This window comes from Talpa occidentalis, unplaced genomic scaffold (genome assembly GCF_014898055.3).
Source record: "Talpa occidentalis isolate TD23 unplaced genomic scaffold, MPIMG_talOcc4v2.1 talOcc4.15, whole genome shotgun sequence".
In the NCBI taxonomy this organism is placed as follows: Eukaryota; Metazoa; Chordata; class Mammalia; order Eulipotyphla; family Talpidae; genus Talpa; species Talpa occidentalis.
In genome coordinates, this window is record NW_023601543.1 from 41,033,631 (window position 1) to 41,055,774 (window position 22,144).

A 22,144-nucleotide genomic window follows, 5' to 3' on the forward strand; every position below is an offset into this window, starting at 1 on the left:
GACTAATCAAACACCCCAGGACTAGGAGCAAGAGAACATTCAGGAACAAGGATGATAAAGAAAAAGGACTCCAAGATAAGGGCTGGGATACAAGACTTAGTTCTGGTCACAGACACATTTAGGCAGTGAGTGAGACTACTGAGAACTAACCGATCACAAAGAGACTGATGGGGCTTTAAGATAATTAGGCAAAAAGGTCTATAATCTCTGAGGCATGAATCCACTTCAGTTTCCTTGCCCCTCCCTGGCCTGGCTCCACGGGCCTGGGAGTCCCACTTTATTTCCATTCCTTTTCTCCTTAATAAACTTTTTTCTTACATATATTTCTCTAAACCAGTTTGCCTCTTTTTGCTTGCTTGCCTGAGCATCAGCAAAGTTCCTGCTGTGGATTCATGAGACATCAACCCGTGGTGGTCTAGTGCCTGGGACTCAGCACTGCCCCTGCCTCCTGGGATCTGTTCCTGGCTGGGAGACAAGGCCTGAAATTATGGTATCAAAACTATCCAGTGTTTGTCTTTCTCCTTCTGGCTTATTTTGATAGGGAGATTGGTCTGTAATTTTCTTTTTTGCGTACTGTCTTTCTTTGGGTTTTGAAGTATTGAAGTTTGGGTATTGAAGTAATGTTGGCCTTATAAAAAGTATTTGGGGGCCTCCCTGGTGGCTCAGGCTGTTAAGCGCAGCTCTGTGAAGCTGTCCGTAGCCTCTGCAGTGCCGGTTCAATCCCTGCCGGCCTCAGAGCAACCCACATGGCGAGCAGACATCTCCTGTCTCACCTGCTGCTCCCCTTAGCAGTGTATTTCGTCAGTCTGCCTGTTCTGCTCCCCGCTCTGTCTCTGGAGAATCCTCTCACCCTCCCACACATCTGGCCTGTACCCCAGTTCTTGTATAAATAAAATAAATATTTAAAAAATAAAATAAAATAAAGTATTTGGATGTTTTCCTTCTTTTTCAATGTTTTGGAAGATTTTGAGCACAGTAGCTAGTACTTCATTTTTGAAGGTAAGGTAGAATTCACTTGTGAAACCATCTGGTCCTGGACTCTTGTTTTTGGGAGAGTTTGATTACTGTTTCAATTTCCTTGCAAGTCAATTGTTCAGAATTTCTATTTCTTCCCTATTCAGTCTCTGATAATTTTATATAATTCTAAGAATTTGTCCATGTGGTCTGTTACTGAATTTCTTATATAAATGTTCATAGTATTCTCATATTAGCATTTGATATTCTGCAGTGTGTGTTGTAACTTCTCTTCTTTCAATTTTATAATATTTATTTGAGATTTCTCACTAATTTTTTGGTGAGTCTTGTTAGAGTTTTGTCTATTTGTTTATGTTTTCAAAGAACCAGGTTTCAAGGTCACTGATCTTTTGGACTGCCTTTTTAATTTTTAATCCATTTACTTCTGCTTTGATTTTTATTATTTCTGTCCCTCTACTGGCTTTTGGATTTGTTTGTTCTTTTTCTAATTCCTGTACGTGAGAGAGAAGTTTATTTGAGAGTTTTCTTATTTCTTGATGTGGGCCTGTATTGCTATATAGTTTTCTCTTTGTACATTTTTTGCTGTATCCCATAAGTTTTATATGGTTGTGTGTTCATTTTCACCATCTTCAAGTATTTTCTAATTTCTTCTTTGATTTCCTTTTTAACAAAATGGTCTCTCAGTAGTGTCTTGTTCAGTCTCTGTGTATTAAAATATTTTCCTGTTCTCTTTTGATAGTTGTTTTCTAATTTGATACCTTTATGGTCTAAGAAGATTCTGCGTATGATTTCAATATTCATGAAATTATTGATATTTGTTTTGTGTCCCAGAATGAGGTCTATTCTTGATAATGTCCATGTGCTCTTGAGAAAAATGTGTATTCTGCTTTTTGGGCTGCCATGTCCTCTATAGGTCTGTGAAGTCCAAGAGATCTATTTCGTTATTTAAGGCTATTGCATCCCTGTTTATTTTCTGTCTAGAAAATGAGAGTGGGTTATTGGAGTCTACTCTCACAAATGTGGTTTTTCCAATGCTTGTTTGCAAAGCTGATAGTAGTTACCTAATGTATTTTGGTGCTCCTTCACTGGTGCATGTACGATGATGAGTGTTATGTCTTTTTGATGTACCATTCTCTCTGTCACCATATAATGCCCCTCCCTGTCTCTTGTTACCTTTTTGAACTGCAAATCTATTTTGTCTGAAATAATTAAATCTGCCCTTGCCTTCTTTAGAAGGTTTGTTTTTGGGGTTTAGGTGTGTCTCCTGGAGACAACAGATTGTTGGATTCTGTTTCCTGATCCAAGTGGATATTCTGTGCTTTAATTGGTGAGTTCAGTCCATTTATTTTTTTAATTTTTTTTTAATATTATATATTTTACAGCACTTTTCATTTTTGCACAATGTATGCATTTTCATCTTGGTTATAGTCCCCATGCAATTCCCACCACCCTTGTTTTGATCCTACACCCTTCTTGCCCCCAGCCCCATAGTGTGTCTCTGGTTTATAGCTGCTTGTTGATTTTGATTTTTACTTCCTTATAATTAGTCTTTTCCCTGGTCCCTTATTTAGGTTTTCTAAATTCCTGCTATGAATGAGCTATGGAAACAAACCAAATGCCCCAAAATAGATGACTGGATCAAGAAGATGTGGTACACACACAGTGGAATATTACTCAGCAATCAAAATAGATAAACTCATGCAATTTGCAGCCACATGGATGGAGCAGGAAGGGATCATGCTCAGTGAAATAAGCCAGAAAGAAAAAGAAAAATAACAGATGGTCTCATTCGTAGCAGTCTATTTATTTTTAAAGTGATTATTAATATGTGATACTCTGTTGTTGCTATTTTATTCTTAATTTTTGTGAGTTATTCTAGTTCCTTACTTAGTTCTTTTGGTATATTCTTCTTTATGGTTTCAATGTGTAAGCACCTTTCAATATTTTTTGGGGGGTGGTTTAGTGTTTGCAAATTCCTTTAGCTTTTCTATGTCTAATACGTCCTTTATTCCTCCCTCATCTGAAGGAGGGTATTTCAGGATAGAGTATTTTTGGCTGGCAGTTTTTCTTGCATTTCATCCTTGCACAGGGGTCATGCTAATATTCCCTGTATCACTCCAATTTTAGTATATGTGCTGCAAAAACAAACACTAGAATCTTATTTTCTGATCTATATTGAAAAGCATAGCTTCAAATACGATTTTTTTTTTTACCTTTTAGATAGTTGTGAGGAAAAAAATGAGTTATTTCATTTAAATCACTTAAAAACATTACCTGGAATATAATAAGCACTCAATAGATCACTATTGTTATTATCTTTACTTCAATATTGAGTCATAAGAACCATAAAGTTCTTAGGAATTAGGTGAGGGAAAGGATGAATGCAGTCTTGGAAATACTGATGGATAATTTATTAACATTTGTTTAGACTTTAGTTCACTAAGACCTCCCACATGAGCTCACTCTCATGCTCATTCTCTCTTTCTCTTTCTATCTATATGAGATATATATTCCTGTGATTTGTAAAAAGTATGAGTAAAAATCTGGTTGTACAAATGGAGAAGTGTCTTTGAAAAACTCTAATAAGTGGCAAGTTACAATGTGAGTCTGAATCATCACACCTCAAGTCTTGTATACTGTATTCACCATGGTTTCCCTTAATAACAGAGCTGAAAAGAAACCTTAAAAAGAGAATTGCTCCAATACATTCTAAGTTAAAGTGAAAATCATTGTTCAGAACCTTATCAGTTTCTTAATGATTGTAAAACTTCCTTAGGGAAAACATCCTCAGCTTAACTACTCTTTTCTGTATCTGTTCCTCAGAATTGTGTTTATAATATCACGTTAAGCTGAGAAACTATTCATGTGATCAATTTTTCTTTCCAGACATGAAAATCCAAAATGCCTTTCTTTCTTTTCTACAATAAACACATCTATGAGAAGAGAACCTCACTCTCAGAAAATTAGCACATACTACATTCAGTAGTATGCTGCTTTCACACCAAGTCTTATACCATTAGGGTCAAAGCCATTAAATTTGGCATATTATTTGTCTTATGTGTTCTAAGTGTATTAAGTATGTAACAGATCTTGAATCATCTGAAATTTTATATAATTTTCACATCTAATTAATGGAAAATATTAAATTACAAAATGGTTTATTTGCTGTGGCTAAACTTACAAAAGAGTTTTCGAGAAACATTTGAACACTTGTCATGTTGGAGAGTTATAAAAGCAATTGGTCTGTAAATAATTTTTTCATTCATTGGTTGATAAAATATCACAATGCACAGTGGAAACTTTGCATTTTAAAAACAATAAAATAGCTATCATCATAGATGAATGATTTAGACCTTCAGCAGCTTGAAAGCACATTCTTGGAGGTATGACCTCCTAACATCTTTCATATTTTTTGGTGTAAATACTATATGATGTAACCAGGGTAAATAACATATATGTCCTACATATAATATGTTCCATTGGTATCATCACTGTAGTCTCAAGGTTCTAATACACAGGAATATTTGTGTGTGCCTACATTTAAAAAAATATATTAAAGTTATTAGAATTTTAAAAATTGGGCCTTCCCCGTGGTGCAGCGGTTGAGCGCTGGGTTTCGAAGCTGCCCGCAGCCTCTGCAGCACTGGTTCCATCCCCAGCCACTGGGCGAGGGTCCCACATGGCATGCAGATCTCTCCTGCCGCCCGCTGCTCCCCTCAGCAGTGTACTTCGGACCTCTGCCTGGTCTGCTCCCTGCTCTGGCTCTGGTGAATTCTCTCACCCTCCCGCGCTTCTCACTGTACCCAGTGCTTGTATAATAAATCTTAAAAAAAAAAGAATTTTAAAAATTAAAGTTATTAAAAATTGTTGAATATTGATTTAAAACTTTATATAAACTTTGAGTATACATCATTATATTTGACCTCTATATATACTATATTATCATCACCACAAATGTGTACTTTTAAGCCACCATCATACAGTTGACTCCCTTACGAATTTCACACACACCCTCAAACCTTTCCCCTCTCTGGTAACCACCAATATGTTTTCTAAATCTAAGAGTTTGCATTTGTTTTATTTGTTTTGTTTCTTTATCTTCAAAATGAGTGAAATCATATGGTACTTATCTTTTTCTATCTGACATATTTCACGTAATATAATACCCTCTAGGTACAGTCATGTCACAAATCGAGATGTTTCATGTTTCCTATAGCTAAATACTATGCATTATATGTATATACCACATCTTCTTTTCTACTTATCCATCAATGAATATTTTTTGTAGTTTCCACATCGTCGCTATTGTAAATAATGCTGCAATAAACATAAGGGTGCATATATCTTCTCAAATTAGTGTTTTCTTATAAATTCAATTTTGAAATAATCAGCAATAGATAGCTGAATTATATGGTATTTCTCTTCTTAACTTTTTAAAAAGAATCTCTATACTATTTTCCAGTGGATGTACCAGTTTACATTCCCATCAACAATGTACAAGAGTTCATTTTTCTCCACATTCTCATTACTTGTCATTTCTTGTCAGAAAGAAATATTCATAATTGAAAAAATAATAACTATACAGCAGCAACCCATATGGCTAAATTCAGGAGCTCTTGGGTGACCTTAAAATTCTAGCCTCCTTGGGTTTCCCTGGTAGCACAAGCGGTTGAGCACAGTGCTGTGAAGCTGTCCGCAGCCTCTGCAGTGTGGGTTTGATCCTGGCTGCCCGGGGAGATACCCACGTGGCGTGGAAAACCTATCCTGTCTCGCCCGCTGCTCCCCTCAGCAATGTATTTCAGTCAGTCTGCCTGTTCTGTTCCCCGCTCTGTCTCTGGTGAATCCCTCTCACCGTCCCGCAAATCTGGCCTGTACCCCAGTTCTTGTATGTGTGTATAAATAAATCTTTTTAAAAAATGAAAAAAAATTCTAGCCTCCTTTTTTCAATTAACTTAAGTTGAATATATCTAAGGGATGAAAAACAATAGAAAAACATAAATTGCATCTGTGTTTCAGACTCACATTGCACTTCAACAATATCTGGTACTTTCCATCTTTCCATGAATCTTAGCGTCTATGTGGATCGCAGGTGAGAAATGATGAATGACTGGTAGTAGTTGTGTGACAGATGAGCCCTGTGGAAGTTGGAGGTCAGAAGCAGAAGTTTATGCTTTCATTTATGAGGGTTTAGAAGCAGTAATAAAGTAATACTACCTCAAGCCATTATCAAGGCGCCCATGCCACTTCTGGCACACATAATGTGGATAAATGTTTTTATGGGTGCGGTGGTTGATAGCAATGATGAGATGAAGAAGAAAGAAGGGGAAGTAGAACTGGGTAGGAGGGGGGAGAAGGAGAAGGAGTAATTCTGATTCTAACAATAGCATGTTACTTTGGTTTATTTATAAAGAGGAAAGCAAACTTGACTGGAAATCAGAAGACCTGGATATGAGTGTCCGTTTGGTCATTCGGTAACTACTTGGTTATTTTTTTATTCTCTTTGGGTACCACTTTTTTGTTTAAAAATAAAAGTGATAAATTAGATGAATAATTTTCAAATTATTGCTATAAAGATCCCCCTAACACACTTAAGGGATGCCTTAATGTGGAAGGAAGGTCAGAATCTTCAATTAACAACTCTTCATATATGCTTTACATATTATGCTACTATGTGTGGTGGGGGGAGAGAAAAAATGGATTTTTAATGGTGAAAATGTATCTAGATTATCTCTATGGAATTTTATATCTATGGTGTCCTAGAACCCTACAATACCTAAGCTTAGAAAGCAAAGATAATATTCCAAGAGCTCATGTTCAATCCTCCCTTACTTTGACTCTATCATATTTTTTTTTATTGTCATATACTTCTAAAATCCCTCTACCTCCATCTTCCTGAGCTTCAAGTTATAAGGCATTGCCTAAGGAAGAAGCACTAGCTCCTATTATATAGAATTGTTTGCTCCGACAGTACTACCTTGAGACCTGAGGCTTCCTAGGTAGTGAAATTTTGAGAAACTAGGATAAGAGGGTCCAATCCTCATTCCATATGTATGTGTATGAAATCTTAACACCTTTTCCCAGAGAATATAACCTGTTGTTAAATATTGACAAGTTAGACTTATGTAGACCCTTATGGGAGAAGGAACACTGACATTTTCACACTCAGAAATGAATCTTATCTAAGACTGAGCTTTTGATTGTAGGGTGCAAAAAAAAGAACTCAGTGCCTGAAATTAGAGGATGAAAAAAAAATCTCACTTTTCTCATGTATAAATTGTTAATAATGATTAATATGATCAAATTAACAATAACATTTACCACTTAATGAGTATTCAATAACTACCAAATATACCAGACACTTAACTTACACTATATCATTTCATCTTCACAACAAACTTATAAAGTAGATAAATTATAATGATAAAGCCTCTCTTTCAGTTGGTAGTCTAATCAATTTCAATAGTTCATTTGCTCAGAAAAACAAACTACTACAGCCACTACATTTGCTGCTGAAAACTACCACCCCTTCAATGAAACTTTCACAGATATTACCATTAGTTTTCATACACTTCAGTGTAATAGGAGAAACTGTACACTAAGCTTTTAAAGTTTCTGTTTCTTTCATGCAATGTTTATAATATGATTTCCCTTTAGAGAACCACTTACTAAAATTTACTTCCTTATCAGAAATAAAAATTTAAATCATAGTCCTATAAAATTCCTCAAGCACATAGAAAAATCCAGGCAAATCTTTTCATTCCTATAATATATTGCTGGAGAACACATAAGTATCCCTTCTGGTAGTCAACACTAACAACATGTGTAGATTCACATCTCATTTTACTTCAAAAGTTAAGTGATCAGAAGGGATTTATTACAAGCATTAATATGCTGGCAAAAAAGAAATATTTTCCCACTCCATCCAAGAGCATGATAATTGATTAGTTTATTAGCATTGTTCTGATTCTTTATATAAAAAAACCTTTATTTTAGTAGAAACCCTTACCAAATATTTTTGCCTCCCTTTAATCCTTGTAACAGTCCTTTGATGTAGTTGGAGCAAATATTACTTATCCTTGTTTTCTGGATAAAGACATTAAGTCTCAGAGAAGCACAATAAACTCTTAGGCAGATTGTAAGTGGCTTAGTAGGAAATTTACTAAAATATAAACTTCTTGTTGCAAATCCCCTGCTCTTTCTCTTTTCACACCTGTTTCACTGAATGATTTATTCATTGACAGAACTGAAACAAGAATGTCAAAACACCTACAAGAAAAAATTCTGTTATTCTTTAAAGTACCCAGGAGACATATTTCTCCCCAGATCTCCTTCAGGTTAGTGACTCCATAAAATGGCATCTTAGATTTTGCAGCCTCTAGAATTCTTAAATTTTTCCTCCTTAGTTGACTCCCTTAACTACCACCTGCTACTGTCACTTTCTACTCCACTGTTTTCTCTCTCCACATGCAATATTCACTCTACTTCTAAATTCACTCCAAAAAAAAGGCAGTACTTACAGTAGGGATGTCATATAAAATACAGGATACTCAGTTAAATTTGAGTTTCAGAAAAATATTTTATTAGTATGTGTGTCCCAAGTATGGCACAGGAACAGATTTATACTAAAAATAATTTTTCCTTAAATTGAAATTTTAACTGAACATCTTGTGTTTTTATTTGCTAAATCTGGCAATCTTAAGTGAACAGCAAAGGTTCTGTAGTCAAGATGACTTCATTTTGATACCAACTCTGAGTAACTGTATGATATTGTATCATACAGTTGATATTGGGCAGTTTTTTTTAATATCTTTAAACTTTAATTTCCTCCTGTCTAAAATAAGAATGATATTGCTTATCCAATAAAGTTATTGAAAATATTAAGTAAGATAAAGTGAATAAAGATTTTAGTAAAGTGCCCATCATATAATATATACTACTCATGATAGCTATTAATATTACTGAGTGACAATGACTAATAATGGATTATCTGTTTGGTTGTCAGGCATTTAATAGATAATAAAAACTTTTGGTTACATGAATGAAGGTCTATATCAGAAATTTAGGGAACTTCACATAGCCAGCCAGTCTTCTCAGGGCATGGGCCCCTTTTAGAGTTAAAATTTAAGGTATAATTCTTTAGTGTCTGAAATAGAAATAACTATTATTAGGAAGCACAATGCAATATCAGTAGTTTTTAGGTCTGAGGTGACGTATAACACTGGAGTTATGTAAAGTACAATATTCAGAATAATCAATGGCCAACACACAAGATGTAGTCTTCTCTTTAGTATCTCTGGCCTCCCAGTTTGGTCAATAGGTGGGGAAGCAATAATTCCGTAAGTTGCCCTGCATCTCAGTAGTATGGCAAGAAGCAAATGACCTTGGAGAAGAATACAGCAATAAAAATTCAAAGCAAAAACAGGGATGGGAAGAACACAAGGGACTATGGTGATGGTACACGGGTCAATTGGTGGTGGGAATTTCATGGGAATACACCTGAGAGGAGAAAGCATACATTTTACAAAAATGAACAATGATGTAAAATATACATAAAATAAAAAATAAAAATAAATAAAAATCCAAAACAAGGCAAAAGAGAATCAAAGAAAGTAAATAATAGTGGGGAAGACCCAGTCAATGGTGTATTTGGGGTTTCAAAAAAATTTAGCAGTGCTCAAGTCAAGGAATAATAGTATTTACTGAGCAGGATTTTGGAACAGGATTCTCAGCACTGATGTAGATGCAAACAAGAGTGAGGGTCAAAATATTTCACAACTCATATGAATAATAAGTTCCACAGGTAGTTTTGAAACTGGGTACTAAAGGCCCCTTGTTTGTTTAGTTGCTGGATCATGAGGAGATACAAGGGTCCAAAGGGAAGGGTCAGCGTGGTCAGGGTAGTCATGGTGGGACTATTTGGAGGATTGGGCATAGCAGCTTTATAACAGTTGGCACAGAAATACTTCAACATTTTTTAATAATCAATGAAAACTTGTATTTGAATGGTAACTAGTATCCCATGAATAGGTGTATCTGGAAAACAGAAAGCTCTGAGAATTTATTCCAGTCTTGAACTTTGCATGGAGGGTCTGCTGAAGGTGCAAGCTTGTTCTGTATCATTTACACCCTTAGATACCAATTCCTAAACCTCGCATCAGGAGAACACAAGTGTGAGCTACATTTATACGGCATTTTTATGTTACTGAATTCTTAAAAGAAAATTGCAAGACTGCACAAGTAACTGAGATCCTAAGTTGTACGTAAATATTTTCAATTCTGTTCAAAGTCTACACTTGAAGAGAGAAATAAATTTCAGGAAATAGCCTACCTATGAATTTGAGTCACAGATATAATCAAGATCTTATGACAATTTATGTTTCTCGGGTTAAACTGCCTCTATCCATTTAGGGAAATAAAAACCAGAACTACATTGCAATTCTGTAAGCCACAAATTTCCCATCTTTAAATAGAAATAGAGAACAATTTAAATAATTATCTGTCCATAGCAATGATACAGTATTTTTAATTAATGTGAATACATCTTAATTTAGTTCTCATCATTTTTATAGATATGTTCTTAAAATATAATTATATAAAGGTCACTTTATAAAATTACAGCTGTATCTTTACATTATAATAAAATGAAACCAACGTAGAATAATAAGATCATTTTTACACTTTTCTACCAGACCTTGAGTAAAAGAACATAGTAACATGATTGGGATCAAAAGTCTCAAATTTCCAATAAGCATTTTCAATAAGAAAGCTAATTTTAACACTATGAGGCTGTTTTTTGCCATAGTTCCTTTGTTGTTGTTGTTGTTTTTAGCTTTCCAGTTTTGTGTTTTCAAACATACATTATTGATTGGCTGATTTTCCATGCAAATGACTAGTCATGAAAACACTAAAATGATTTTAATTTGACTAAATTGGTACCTGCTGCTAATGACAATGACTTCTTTTTTCCTGTATTGATGGAAAACAACCATCCACTTAACTATACATTTATTCCAGTTTATTGCTCACAATAATGCTCATCCTGCTACCTTTTCATCCTTCATACAAACACACATTATGTAGTTATATTAGCCAGTTACCTAAAAATTTATTTTATTTGGAGATAAATATAAGTGTACATATATAAAGCTAAGTTCTACTATTACCCTCAAAACACCCATAAAAAGGGAAATAACATGTGAAAAAATTCCTAAAAAGCTATTTAGTTTCTCTACTTCTAAAACTCCATTTTAATAAGATCCAAATATCAAGGTTAAGATTGGAAAGAGCAAGAAAATCTGCTTAAAACCTGGAATGAACCAGGTCAGTGTTTACTCTGGTCTTGAGAACCTTAAAGGAACCTGGCTTCCTCTGGGGACTAACCTAGGAGATAGATACATCAACCCTGAAATTTTCAGGAGTTCAGTGTAGACTCTATCCATTGAATTGGTTTCAATAATTTTAGGATACCCTTGACTGAAAATTTTTTGAGACTGGATCATACCTACTTTGGACCCTACAATAGTGATCTGAAATCCAAAGATGACAAATAAATTAAACTAACCTATACAGGTAGGAAGCAGCACTGTATTGGGCATCATTCTTAACTCTTCAACTTCTTCCCTGTCCAGAAATATGTGTACCTATAACAGGAATCTGCAGAGCCATGGAAAATGATCAGCTTTGCTGATGCCTGCCTCAGCATCTGGGTATAATAGCAGGCTCCAGCACAAGCCACAGGGAAAGAGACCCTTGGCATGTTGTGAATGGTTCAGCATGCAACCTGTAGGACTAGTATTTCAGTTATGGCAGCAGCAAAACATGCCCCACCCCAGCATGAACAGTGGGCAGAGAGGCCCATAATGTACCCTGCCAATCTGGCAGACTCTAAATGGTAGCCTGTGCTCTAGCTGCTCAGACAGAAGTCCAGCTCCACAATAGGTCATATGAGCAAACTGCCATGCCTGACCCTACTGAAGGCATCCAGAGCCCACTGCTAATGAGACCATGGATGTGAGCGTAGGTCGGGCTTGGACACACAGGTCCGAGTTTTACTTTTTTTTTTTTTTTAAGATTTATTTATTTATTCATACAAGAGCTGGGGTACAGTTCAGAGGTGTGGGGGCTGAGAGGATTCACCAGAGACAGACTGGGGAACAGAACAGGAAGACTGACTGAAATACACTTCTGAGGGGAGCAGTGGGTGAGTCATGAGAGGTCTGCTGTGCCATGTGTGTCTCCTCCCTGCCTGGGGATCGAACTCGTGCTGCAGTGGCTGTGGATTGCTTCATAGGTTGTGTCTTAACCACTTTTGCCACGAGGGAGGCCCCCAAGAGTTTTACTTTTGAATACCACTCTGGAATTGAAAATGCACCAATCATATTTGAACTCCCACCAATGACTTTCAAGGTTTTTGAGACCATTCAAGATTATAAGTGGACCAATCAGATTTGAGCTCAACTGGAACCAATCAAATAGTTGGAATTTTAAATCAACCAGTCAGACTTGAAAGGCAAGGGCACTGAAGGGGATATAAGCCAGAGAAGAAGCTATTGGGGGCTAATTCATCAGACAGGAATTCATTATACAGCTTCAGACACTCTCATCAGGAGACTTCAAGAGCTTTGAAGACTTCCATAGGCCTCAGTGGACCTCTGCATCTGATCTCCACTTCAAACTGAAGTGTGACTGCTGCTCCTGCCTCTGGCCCTGCCTCCCTCCAGCATTACCTGCTGACTGGAGCTGACTGGCACTGCTGACCTGCGATTAGCCATTTCTAAGACCTGTCCACCACTTGAGCATTGTTGCCTTGAGCATTGTCCAGTCTAGCATCCAATCCTGCCCAACACAGCCTTCAGATAGGAGTTTCTGGCTGCTATGGTGCCGACTCAGCCACACCACCTATAATCACCTCCAGTCATCACCATGAGTTGGGTCCTAGTCACTTCTTACTGGTGTGCCACCAATTTGAGGCTTTTGTCAAAGGGACAATGCCTGCCATCTTGTATGAGCAACCTTTGGTTTGGACTACTAGACACTGCAGACACTTTCTGGTAAAGGACAACTGACCATATGTAGCCTTAGAAAGTGTTTCCTTCATCCTAATTTCCTTACCTCTCTTATCACTTTGTTAATGAACCCTGTTGTTGTTGTACCTTAGTCTGAATCATGTCTTGCAGTTGTGAGTACATAGGTGAGAGTCCACCAACTATGATATTTGGCCCCCATCTTTTCACAGTTTGATATCCTACCCAACTGTTTAATACTGCCATTCTCCATTTTAATAGAAGTACAAAACTAATACATTCAGCATGTGAAAAAGTGAGACAGAAAAAATTAATCATCCCATACACTTTAAATCATATTTTAAAAGGGAAAAGTATGGCCATATTAGTAAAACCCATGATGAAAGAAAGACAAAATGGACAGTGACTATTTTTTTTAATAGAGGCATGTTATTTATTTATTTATTATTTATTTGTTTGTCTGTTTTGTTTATACATGCACTGGGTACAGTCAGAAGCACGGGAGGGTGAGATAATTCACCAGAGCCAGAGCAGGGAGCAGAGCAGGCAGAAGGACCAAAGTACACTGCTGAGGGGAGCAGCGGGCAGCAGGAGAGGTCTGCACACCATGTGGGACCCTCCTCCCGTGGCCAGGGAGAAGCCGGGGATCGAACCGGTGCCGCAGAGGCCGCGGGCAGCTTCGCAACCCAGCACTCAAGCGCTGTGCCACCGGGGAGGCCGCAACAGTGACTATTTAAGGTCAAAATATGCTAAATAAATCTATACCTATCCTACTCAAATGCTTCTAAAAAACCAAAGAGGGAGGGAACACCCCAACATATCCTATGAGGTCAGATAACCCTGATCTAAAACCCAAATAAAGGTAGTACATAAAAAGAAAATTATAGACCAACCCCTTATAGACTTAACCCCTTGCACCACCAAGAAAGCCCCATAAATGGAACCTATTTAAATATTATAAAAGCTGTATATGACAAACACACAGACAATATCATACTCAATAGTGGAAAGATGAAAGCATTCCCACTAAGATCAAGAATAAGACAGGGTTGTCTACTATTACTACAACATAGTTTTAGAAGTCCTAGATAAAGCAATTAAGCAAGAAAAATACAGGAAAGATCCAAATAAATGCAAAAAAAATCCTTAACAAAATCCTAGCAAACCGAATACAGCAACATGTCAAGAGAATCATCTAACATGATCAAGTAGGCTTCATCCCCAAAATGCAAGACTGGCTCAACATATACAAATTAATCAATGTCATCTACCAGATCAACAAAAGGAAACCAAAACCATATGATAGTCTCAACAGACACCAAAAAAGCATTTAACAAAATCCAATATTCATTTATGATAAAAACTCTCCAAAAATGGTGAATAAATGGAATCTATTTAAAGATTTATTTTTATTTATGCATACAAGAGCTGAGATGCAGGCCCGAGGTGCAGGGGGTGAGGAATGAGAGGATTCACCAGAGACAGAGTGGGAAATAGAAGAGACAGATTGACTGAAATACACTGCTGAGGGGAGCAGTGGGTGAAACAGGAGAGGTCTGCTGTGCTATGTGGGTCAGCTCCCTGGCTGGGGATTGAACTTGTGCTGCAGTGGCTGTGGATAGCTTCATAGCACTGATGCTTAACCCCTTGCACCACCAAGAAAGCCCCATAAATGGAACCTATTTAAATATTATAAAAGCTGTATATGACAAACACACAGACAATATCATACTCAATAGTGGAAAGATGAAAGCATTCCCACTAAGATCAAGAATAAGACAGGGTTGTCTACTATTACTACAACATAGTTTTAGAAGTCCTAGATAAAGCAATTAAGCAAGAAAAAGACAGGAAAGGGATACAAATTGGAAAAAAATATGAAACTGTCACTATTCACAGATGACATGTTAATAAACTTAGAAAAATGAAAAGATTCTACCAAAAATCTTCTACAAATAGTCACTGACTACATTAAAGTGGCAGGATACAAAATCAATACACAAAAGTCAGTGGAATTTCTATAGGCAAAAAAATCTATCAGTAGAAAGGAAAACAAAGAATACAGTTCCAGGGCCTCCCTGGTGGTGCAGGTGGTTAACACACAGCCTATGAAACTGTCTGCAGCCTCTGCAGCATGAATTCGATCCCCCTCCCCAGCCAGGGAGCAACCCACCTGGCACAGCAGAACTCTCCTGTCTCATCTGCTGCTACCCTCAGCAGTGTATTTTGGTCAATATGCCCATTCTGTTCCCCACTCTGTCTGTGGTGAATCCTCTCACCCCCCACACCTCTGGCTTTTACCCCAGCTCTAGTATGCATAAATAAATATATATATATATTTAAAAAAATACAATTCCATTTAATATCACACCAAAAAGAATGACATACCTGGGAATGAACATAATGAAGGAAATGAAGGCTTTGTAGATAGAAAATTATAGAACTCTGTTAAATGAAATGAAAGAAGACACAAAGAAATGGAAAGATAGCCTATGTGCTTATGGGTAGGAAAAATTAGTATAATGAAAATGGCCATATTACCCAAAGCAATTCACACATTTAATTCCATACCTATCAAAATACCAATGACTATTTTTAAGGAAATAGAACAAACAATTATGAAATTTGTATGGAACCACAAAAGGTCCCAAATAAAACAATCTTGAGAGAAAACAAGAAAAATGGAGGTTTCTCACTTCTTGACTTCAAACTATACTACACAGCAAAACTAATCAAAACCATATGATACTGGAATAGGGGCGGATCGACACGGCTGCGAGGAAACACTGCGAGTAAGAGCTCCCATTAAAAAAACGTTAAAAGGGAGGAAAAGTGGCAGGTCCCAGTGAGAACTGGGACACGGAAGATAAACGGATGAATCCATCAAGCCCCCCAAAAAAGAAAATTGCCATAAAAGAGGACTAGAAGGGAGGAAGCACAGAACCCTGCTACCCTCCCCCACCCACAAAGTCGGCACTCCCAGACCAACAGAAAGGAGGAAAACAACAACAACAACAAAAAAAAAAAAAACTAAAATAACCAACAAGAACAAACTACGCATCAAGCGGGACTGTGAGTGGAAAGGAACTATTTCAGCCACCACACCCCATGAACTGGAGCTGTGGAGAACCTTGCAGGATTCGCCGTGGAGGTGAGCGAACGGCTCCAGGTGCCATTAGAGAAAAACAAAAACTCCCAGAGACTTACACACAGCCCCAGGCCAGCCGGTAAGCTTGCCTGGAAAAGCGGCATGCTTGAAAAGCAAACACGGATCTCGGCTGCCCAGGTGCCCATGCCTGCGACCTAGGCTTGCGGGGAGACGCACGAGAGCCCTCACTGAGGTGAATGTCCCTCACTGAGTAATCAGAAACCAGGCACACGGACACGGGAGCAGGGTGCAAAAGGGGCCATTTCGGCGGACACTGAACTGGGCTACAGCCCGTGTCCTGGATCTGAGTGTTTTGGAACTGAGACCCGGGGCACAAATTCAGGACGTTGGATCCCCACGACGGTGGGGCACAAGGCAGACACAGCACCCCAAAGCTGTTGAGGTTTTCCCCCACAATTCCCACTCTGTTCCCCCTCCCACAGGGTGAAAAAAAAAGCTCCCCAAGGACACTAGGAGAGATCTCTCGCGCCACCTAGCAACCAGAAAAAAAAATCACCAACACCCCATAGACAGGGACCTTTCTTCAGTAAAGACTGCTTGAAACCAGCAGAAGGACCCCAGAGGAGCCAGTGGCCAGCTGGGAAGTTAGCCCACGCCTGGCCCCTTCTGGCCTGCAGTCCAAGCCCAGAGGGGGAGCGGGAACCCACTGCCGGTACAGACCGGGCACGCAGGAGAATGAGTCCCTGCATCGGCATTTTAGAACAGGGACTTTTCTTCAGTAAAGACTGCTTGAAACCGACAGATGGCCCCCAGAGGAGCCAGAGGGGAGCAGAGAAGTTCACCCAAGATGCCAGCCAGTCCCAGCAACACAGTGTCCCAATGCATACGGCAAATTAGAAAACAGACAGTAGGGAGTAGAAGAACCGCACACAACCTAGCAACTCCTCAGGAAAAAAGCACACCACAAAAAGAAGACAACCCCCCAGATTGCAATGACAGTAACTTGGAAGAACTTCTGAACCTTCCAGAAAGAGAATTTAAAAATTGCCATGATTAAAAAAGTGACAGAACTCATAAAGGAAAACAATGACATGACAAAAATAATCAACGATCAGAAGAATGAAATTGAGTCCCTAAAAGGGGAAGCAAAAGAAATGCAGAAGATCAAAGAACTAATGGAGGAACTAAAGAACTCTGGGAAAAGCAATAAAAGCAGAATAGATGAAATGGAAGAACGAATAAGTACTCTTGAAGACACAGAAATAAAAAGAACCAAAACAGAAAAGTAAAGAGCAGTAAGAAGGAAAAAGACCGAAGAAAGACTTCGGGAACTATCTGACTCCATGAGGAAAGGAAATATAAGAGTTATAGGAATACCAGAAGGAGAGGAGAGAGATGTAGGTAGATAAAATAGACTCAAAGTTAAAGGTTGGAAAACAATCCTACAAGCAAATGGACCAAAAAAGAAAGCAGGAACAGCTATACTTATATCAGATAAAAGAGATTTCAAACTCAAAAAGATAAAAAGAGACCCAAACGGTCACTACATTATGATCAAGGGGACAATATGTCAAGAAGAAATAACACTCATTAACTATATTCACCAAAAAAAGGAGCACCAAAATATATCAGACAACTGTTGTCATCTCTGAAAACAGACATCAGAAAAAACACGTACATAGTGGGAGACTTCAACACACCACTATCAACAATGAATAGATCAATGAGACAAAAAATAAGTAAAGACACTAAAGCTCTAAATAAGGACCTAGAGGGCTTGGGTTTAACAGACATCTATAGGACACTAAACCCAAAAAAAAAACGGAGTACATTTTTCTCAAGCGCACACGGATCATTCTCCAGGATCGATCACATACTGGGTCACAAGACAAACATCAACAGATACACCAAGACTGAAATCATCCCAACCATCTTTTCTGACCATGAAGGCATCAAACTAGAAATAAACCATAAAAAGAAGGCAAGGAACTCTCCTACCTCATGGAGATTGAAAACCACACTACTGGAAGACCACTGGACTAATGAGGAGATCAAAGAAGAAATTAAAAAGTTCTTTGAATTGAATGACAATGAGGACACCAATTTCCTAAATGTATGGGATGCAGCAAAAGCGGTAATAAGAGAAAAATATATAGCAATAGAGGCTTACATCAAGAAACAAGAAAGAACTCAAAGAAACAACCTAATCTCGAAGCTCAAAGATCTAGAAAAAGAACAACAAAAAAAACCCAAAACCAGTAGAAGAAAAGAAATAATAAAAACCAAAGCAGAAATCAATGAAATTGAAACTAAAAAAAAAAAACAATCCAAAAGATCAATGAAACCAAGAGCCGGTTCTTCGAAAAAATCAATAAAATAGACAAACGCCTAGCCAGGCTCACAATGGAAAAAAGGGAGAAAGCACAAATAAACTGGATAATAAGTGAAAGAGGAGAAATCACAACGGACACAGCAGAAATCAAAAGAACAATCAGTAACTACTATGAACAGTTATATGGAAACAAGTTCAACAATCTAGAGGAGATGGACAAATTCCTACAACTCTACAATCACCCAAAGCTAGATAAAGAAGAAATAGAACACCTAAATAGACCATTTCCAAGCAGCAAAATTGAAATAGTAATCAAAAACAAAAGCCCAGGACCTGATGGATTTACAAATGAATTCTACCAAACATTCAGAGACGAATTAGTGCCTATCCTTCACAAACTCTTCCAAAAAATTGAGAAGGAAGGGACAATACCAAACACGTTCTATGAAGCTAACATTACACTAATACCAAAACCGAATAAGGACAACACAAAAAAGGAAAACTACAGGCCAATCTCCCTAATTAACACTTTGCAAAAATCCTCAATAAAATTTTAGCTATCAGAATCCAACAATGTATCCATAAGATAATTCACCACAACCAATTAGGATTCATTCCAGGGACAAGGATGGTTCAACATCTGAAAATCAATCAACATTATCCAACACATCAACGAAAAGAAATATAAAAACCATATGATAATATCAATAGATGCTGAGAAAGCTTTCGACAAAGTGCAACACCCTTTCATAATAAAAGCTCTTGAAATTCTTGGGATACAAGGAACATACATCAACATCATAAAGGCCATATATGACAAGCCAACAGCCAGTATCATTCTCAATGGTGAAAAGCTGAAAGCAATTCCATTAAGACCTGGAACAAGACAAGGATGTCCACTCTCACCACTGCTTTTCAATAAAATACTGGAAGTCCTAGCCAGAGCAATAAGACAAGAGAAAGACATACAAGGAAGAATCCAATTAGGAAAAGAAGAAGTCAAACTATCACTATTTGCAGATGATATGATAATATACATAGAGAACCCCAAAAACTTCACAGAAAAACTAATTCAACTCATCAATCAGTTCAATAAATTGGCAGGATACAAAATCAACACACAATTGTCAGTAGCCTTCCTATACACAAATAATAAATCTGAAGAAGATGAAATAAAAAAAAAAAACATCCCTTTTATTATCGAAACAAAAAAAATCAAATACTTGAGAATAAATCTAACAAAAGAGGTAAAGGCCTATAGAAAGAAAACTATAAAACACTGTTAAAAGATATAGAAGAAGACACAAAGAAATGGAAAGACATCCCCTGCTCATGGATTGGAAGAATAAATATTATTAAAATGGCCATCCTACCAAAAGCAATATACAGATTCAATGCTATTTCAATAAAAATTTCAATGTCATTCTTCAAAGAAATAGAACAATTATTGATGAAATTCATATGGAATCACCAAAAACCACGAATAGCCAAAGCTCTCCTGAATAATAAAGAAGGGAATGGAGGCATCACACTCCCAGATTTCAAACTATACTACAAAGCCATAATCATCAAAACTGCATGGTATAGGAACAAGAACAGACACACAGACCAATGGAATCGAATAGAAAATCCAGAAATAAACCCACAGATTTATGGTCAACTAATCTTTGACAAAGGAGCAAATACTGTGCATTGGAGCTAAGAATGTTTGTTCAATAAATGGTGCTGGGAAAACTGGGTCGCTACATGCAAAAGAATGAAGCTTGACTACTACCTCACACCATACACAAAAATCAACTCAAAATGGATTAAAGAACTAGACATAAGACCTGAAATCATAAAATACATAGAAGGAAATATAGGCGAAACACTACGTGATATGCACATCAAAGACATCTTTACAGACACATCACTCAAACCAGTGATAGTGAAGGCAAAGATAAACAGCTGGGATGACATCAAATTAAAGAGCTTCTGCTCAGCAAAAGAGACAATAACAAAAACAAAGAGAAACCCCATCAGCTGAGAGAACATTTTTGCACACAACACTAATGATAAAGGACTGATCACAAAAATCTGCAAAGAGCTGAAGAGACTCAACAACAACAAAGAAAATAATCCAGTCAATGAATGGGCAGAAGAGCTAAAAAGAAACTTCTCTGAAGAGGAAATGCAAATGTCCAAGAGGCATATGAAAAAATGTTCAACATCACTTGTAATCAGGGATATGCAAATCAAAACAACCATGAGATACCATCTTACACCAGTGAGAATGGCACATATTAAAAAAAAAACTAGCAACAACAAATGTTGGCGAGGATGTGAATTAAAAGGAATTCTTCTGCACTTTTGGTGGGAGTGCAAACTGGTCCAACCACTATGGAGAGCTGTGTGGAGATTTCTGGACCTACTAAACATAGAGCTTCCATATGATCCAGCAATTCCACTCCTAGGTATTTACCCAAAGGACACAGAAACATCAATTCCAAAGAGCACCTGCACCCCTATGTTTATAGCAGCACTGTTTACAATAGCTAAGCTTTGGAAACAACCCAAATGCTCAAAAATAGATGACTGGATCAAGAAGATGTGGTACTTATACACCATGGAATACTACTCAGCATTCAAAAAAGATAAACACATGCAATTTGCATCAACATGGATGGCGCTGGAAGGGATCATGCTCAGTGAAATAAGCCAGAAAGAAAAAGAAAAATACCAGATGGTCTCACTCATAGCAGGGGTCCTATGTGTCTTATTATTTTCAGGGTCATGGATGTGATCCTCCATTTCATGACCTCTACTTCCAAAACTTTCTCCAGTGTTTTTTGTCTCCTTTATCATTTTTTTTAAAACCTATAACACCCTTATTTTCTTATTTAGATCTTTACTTGCTATTTTCTGTTCAGCAATTTTAATTCCAATGACAGTATTTTTTTTAATTTCTTTTTTAATATTTTATTTTATATAATTCTTACAACATTTTCATTTTTGCACAATGTATGCATTTTCATTTTGGTTATATTCCCCATACAATTGCACCCCCCCTTATTTTGACCCTATTCCTTCCTCTCCCGCCCCCCTGTAGTGTGTCTCTGGTTTATAGTTGCTTGTTGATTTTGATTTTCACTTTGTATTAATTAGTCTTTTTCCTGGTCCCTTGGCAGTAATATTTTTTCTGAATTATGTTGTATATATCACTTTGACTTGTTGTTGTGCATATCTTTCATATCTTTGAACATTTTATCATGGCAATTTTGAACTTTCTGATAGAAAGATAATATTTTCCATATCTTTACAATTGAATTTTGTAGAGTTGTTCTCCCCTTTGATGTCATATTCCCTTGAGGTCTCAAGTTGTCATATTTTCATTTTTCCTCTTCCCAATTTTCTATTTTCCTACTTTCAAAAATCTGTTGTAGTAGCTTAGAGTTTTGCTATACTTTTCCCTTTCCAGCAGGTGGTGCTGTGGTTTTTATATGTTTACACGTTTGGCCTTTCTGGACTGCTATAGATCTGAAGATCTGATCTTGCCACTGTTGCATGAGTGAGGGTTGGGGAGGGTCCTGGAGGAGTCAAGCAAATGTGTGAAAGCTCTGTGTGGAGGCAAGACTATGTTGATGACTTCGCCGGTAGTCCTCCTCTCTGGGATTCCAGACACAAGTATGGTGTCAGTGAGACTAACAGAGTCATTACCAGTCCCAG

General features: G+C 37.4%; 1 non-coding gene across 1 annotated transcript; it reads right to left on the minus strand.

Moving 5' to 3' along the window:
* Positions 1-3,019: 3,019 nt before the first annotated feature.
* Positions 3,020-3,126, minus strand: LOC119246807 (U6 spliceosomal RNA). Its single transcript, XR_005125562.1, has one exon. It is a non-coding gene; the product is annotated as a U6 spliceosomal RNA (small nuclear RNA).
* Between the last annotated feature and the right edge of the window lie 19,018 nt (positions 3,127-22,144).